The sequence below is a fragment of the Leucoraja erinacea genome, chromosome 3, assembly GCF_028641065.1.
Source record: "Leucoraja erinacea ecotype New England chromosome 3, Leri_hhj_1, whole genome shotgun sequence".
NCBI lineage: Eukaryota > Metazoa > Chordata > Chondrichthyes > Rajiformes > Rajidae > Leucoraja > Leucoraja erinaceus.
In genome coordinates, this window is record NC_073379.1 from 59,100,039 (window position 1) to 59,105,175 (window position 5,137).

Genomic DNA, 5,137 nt, shown 5'->3' on the forward strand with positions numbered 1-5,137 from the left:
GTTTGATCTTTATTTTATGAGGAGTTACGATGAGCGATTACGTGAAGAAGCCCCTCCAGTCCACATGCGCATCAATCTTCAAAGCAGTTGTGTGAAATCACAGATAACAGCAGTCGAAGTAACATAGTAAGACCTAGAGAAGACTAGAACTACCGAGTGATCTTTATAAGAGAGGGTAGGGAGCGGTGGGCACGTAATCGCTCATCGTAACTGGCAATAGGTTATTATGAAATGTTCAGAAAGTTTGTTCGTTCGACCATCCTGCAGTCGCCAGGATGTGGTCCAGTGGAACGTACATAACCTTTGCTGCTGATGTTGTAGCAGCCCTGGTGGAGTGAGACTCGAAACATATCAGTATCTACTCCTGCATGAGCCAAACCCCGTTTTAACCTCCTGGAGATGGTCTGAACCAATATCTTTTTATAAAGTTTGCGTAATTACAAACATTGCTAGTTTAGAGCCTCTAAGGCTCTTCATGACCTTGACGTATTGTTGTATATGTGTGACTATACACAACCGAAGGTCCATGGGGTATGCCATGAAACTAATTTGAGACCTCACGTCTGCTCTGCTTAACTAAACATTAAAATATAATATTATTTGCAGATGTAACCATCCTGTCCAGTCACAATATGTAGTGACTGAATCCGTTGCGCTGAGACCAGCGCAATGAGGATAACTACCTTATGAGAGCCGAGCCAAAGCTAAGGATGTAGCTGGAGCCCCCTGTGCTTGTCCTGGGAGAACTTGTGTGAAAGATATCCTTTATAAACTCTGGATCAGAGTGTGTCCCGTTTGCTGCAGCAAAGATGATGGGAAGACACATTGGGCACAGTTAATGGTCTTTAACTTAATTTATTGTCAAAGACCCATTTGAAACAAACTCCAAGATGTCAGTTATCTGTACCATATAAGATGTAACATTAGCATTCAAACAAAACGCTTCGCATCTCCTGAAGAGGAAATGCAATGCTTTTCATTTTTGGTGCTATCCCTGCACTCTGCAGTGAGCACACATATGGATCGGTCTGACAATCCGAGCCGCAAGAGCAGTCTACTCAGAATCTATGACAATAAATTGATTTTATCATGCATTGGCTAGTTTCCTGGACCACAGGCTGAACCAGCAAAGTTTTACGTTTAGAATAACTGTAAAAGGTTGTATTATTATTCCCGATGAAATCGGGAATAATGACTGCAGAGGCTAGTCAGACAGAATGCCAACCTAAATCGGGATCTTGCTGACTTTATTGCAAGACCCGACTGATGAGGCAAAATGGAATGAGATAAAGATAACTTCCTTCTCCTTGAAACGAGAATGTATCTTTCGCCACTGTTATGCCACATATTTTGCAACCGGTAAATGAGCTTGTAAACAAACTTATCGATATTCGGTGTTCCATCGAGCCATAATTTCATTAAATACTTAATGATCCAATACCCATTTTGTGTTGTCATTGATTGTACGTGATGATACTCTAATGCAAAATGAGATTAGGTAAATTATTACAGGATATTCTGACTTGATTGCACCCATGTGACTAACATATGCCACCACCATAGTGTATCAACTCAATGTTGTGCATGCAGATTATACATATTCGCTCAATAACCCTTTAACCTATAGAATGCACCTAATGTCTATAGGTAGTTGATACCAATAACTGAATAATTGTTAACTCATGCAAATCTCCTCCATCGCAGAACTAGAGATGACATTCATAATTTTCCACCTTAGAGCCCCATCAGTTTATAATTTAACTGAAATTTTACTGACCAGACTACTGGGGCAATGCTGAATATTGTTTGTCCACCATTATGACTTTGGTAGGCTCCTATTAATTCCAATCTCCTCCCCCAGGGCGGAGTCACAGGCTAATTAATAGTTAAAGGTAAATCCCAATGATGAACAAGTCTAGTTGGTATCACCTTAATTTTCTTAAACATAGTTTGAGGCTGAAACAGTTAATTTTAGCAACATACAGCATTAGAATATCCTCCAGACAAGACATAACAAATGTTTTTGAGCTCTGAGCAGTCCAAGCATCGGTTTTAATAATCTGGTAAATAACCTGGGAACTGAAGTTAACCCATTTTGCAATGTTTTTATCATTGCCTTTTTCCAGATAAATTTCAAATGTCTCCGGTGATCTCTGTAAATGGGAGCATCCTAAGGAAATCAGATGCAAAGTTTCCTATTCGGAAAAAATGTATACTGCACATGCGAGTTAAACGACATTCTGCATCTTTTTCACAATGAACAGGCCATGCCTGCGAATTCCGTACCTGCTCGAGCAACAACTCTGGCCCGATTTCCGAGCCTGTCCTGAAAGCCAATCCTGGCCATAATACTGAGCCTGCCTCGAAAGACAACTCTGGACATAATTCTGAGCTTGCCTGTAAAGACAAACCTGGTCCAATTCTGTGCTTGGAACCCTGGTATTGGGCAGTTTTACATAGTTAGATGCCACAACCATGTGTGTGTTGTGAGGCCACCAGGGCCCCTTCCATCCTCATCAAGGGAAATGATACTTTCATACAACACATAAACTAAACACATGTTATCATTATCATTTGTACAAAAAACAAGTGTAAATATTACCAACGTGTAGCCCGACTTGGGTCTCGGATTGAAGACCTCAGCCCAGCTTTTATGCTGCCACCAACTTCAGTGAACTGCTTACTGCCAATGGAGCTGTGGGGTGTGTTGTTGCTGCAACGATGAAGCTTTGCTCGTCGTTGGTACCTCGATTGGTCCGACAGCTTTTGCTTCCTTATCAGGTTTTACCTGTTGAATAGGTCTTACCTGAAGAGAAGATTTGGCGGCTAGCCTTTAATGTCACCCCTGAGAGCGCTGTTCATTCCTGGCACTTATAGCATGAGGGGAACTCTGGCCCCTTCTGGGTATTCTGCCACCTTTGTTTGCGAGGACTCCCTTGCATCCATACTCATGTGCGCCAGTACATTCCATGGACATTCTTTAGAATTTGAAGTCAGTTATCAACTGACCACTCGCGCTCCCCTGCACAGAGAGAGAGATTCGTAGGCAGCTCTGAACAGGTGCTGCCGCAGGCCCTGCCTAGAGAGGTATGCTCCACGGCTATACCTCCGACCTCGGAGTCAGAACAAAACTGACCTCGTATGCTCTCCTCCTCAGAGAGGGAGACATTATGCAGCCCTTCAACAGGCCCCGAGGAGACATGCGGATATAAAAGCTCCTCGTGCTGGAGCATATCGTGATGGAGCATCCTCTCCATCAGGAGCTCTTTCCAGACAGCCCTTCAACTGGTGCTGCTACCACAGGCCCCGAGGAGACCCACGGATATAAAGCTCCTCTTGCTGGAGCATCTCACTAGTCCCATTTGGTATGGCGAATTTCAATGCCATGCCTGGCACCCCTGGTTCTTGCCTTCCATGCCTTGGGGTATGCTGCTCTGCAATACCTACAACCTCAGGGTCAGAACAAAATTGCCCAGGTAAGCTCACCTCCTCCTTGAGGGAGACATTATGCAGCCCTTCTACAGGTGCTGCTGCCATGGGCCCCCAAGAAGACCCGTGGATATAAGGCTCCTCTTCATGGAGCAGATATTCCCTATACAGCCCTTGAACAGAAGCTGCTGCCACGGGCCCATGGGGTGACCCGCGGATATAAAGCTCCTCCTGGAGCATGTCGTGATGGAGCATCCTCTCCATCAGGTGCTCCATCTTTGCCAGACGTCCACAGATGTCGCTTCTAGTGGGAGGGGAATCCTCCTGGCCCGACTCATCGGAGTCAATGGGTCTTACTGGCTTTTTAATGGCTTTTCCTCCACAAAGGAGTAGCCACGGTGCTCTCAGTCGGCACCCTGGTGATACCGCCTTCCTCGTGGATTTACCCCTCCACTGGAACCACAGTGGTCTGGAAGCTGCTTACCGCCTTGTCAGCGACTGGAGTAGCGAACCCGATGTCCGCCGGCTACCAGCATTCCGCGGTCTGGACCGGAATCTCCCCACAGCCCAAAGCTGGTTTCCCCGCGGCTCGTCCGGACTTCGCTACAATATCCATCAGGAAACCTCGGTAAGAAGAGGTTCCTGCAAGAAAAACACAACCTGGTAAGAAATAAAAACTTACCTGTAGGTTTAAATTTACCACAGTAAGGAGCGACGCGCCTGCCAGTCCGGTGCTTCGCCATGCGAACAACGTAATGACGCTCATGCGGGCTGGCGGGGCTTCTTCACGGAATCACTCATGAGACTCCGAAGTAAAATAAACATTGACTTCCATTCTCCACAGACAATGCAAATACTTTGTGGTGTACAGCTGTAGCAAGGCCATACACAAGTATTGTTTTGTTTTGTAAAACTATGCAGTAGTAAGTAGTATGTAGCATTGTGGTCCATTGATCTCATGGGCTGCATCTTGCTAGAATGACATGGGACATTAACATAATACTATCTCATGCAATGTGAAGTGGAATGCAACAGCAAGCTTCTCCAAATCACTTTGAATCACTTGAGTTTTCACTTTCACTTCCCAGCATTCCTGATGCATGCTGGATGCACATATGATGAAACATTTTGCCATATAACACATGAATTGAATCATAACAGAGGTAGTTAATCCAGTCGGCCTGGGATCAACCATCATTGGGCACTTTCAGAATAGTGATACATCATTAATGTAATGCTAGATTAAAACCCTATGAATATAAAGGATATTTTGCTTAGCTTATTGCTTTGCATACCGACCCATTTCCCACCTCATAATTTTATTTCTGACTAGTGGCTAATCCACTAATTGTACTGAATCTCTGACACTGGCACATGCAGTCCTTGCTGATTCTTATCCCCTGATCCTTTGATGCCCTGATTCTCTACCGTTGCTTTGACTACCAACCAAGAGACTAAGCCTCCTCCCCTATCCCAGACCCGGAAAAATGATTCCCACCACAAGCATTCCAATCAAAATGCCCCTGATCGTACAATTCCCCCAAGGCAGGGCCTCATTCTCCTCCCAGTCCATCTTCCAATTACAACCCTTGACCACATCCTCAATCCCAATTATAACTGTACTTCCTTACATCTATACTTGGGTCCTCACATCTATACTTGGATTGTATGCCAAGCCACAAACCTGAAGACGACTCTTGCCTCAACA

The 5,137-nt window shown here is 44.8% G+C and overlaps 1 pseudogene; it reads right to left on the bottom strand.

Moving 5' to 3' along the window:
- Positions 1-2,403: 2,403 nt before the first annotated feature.
- Positions 2,404-2,545, bottom strand: LOC129695984 (U6atac minor spliceosomal RNA; annotated as a pseudogene).
- Between the last annotated feature and the right edge of the window lie 2,592 nt (positions 2,546-5,137).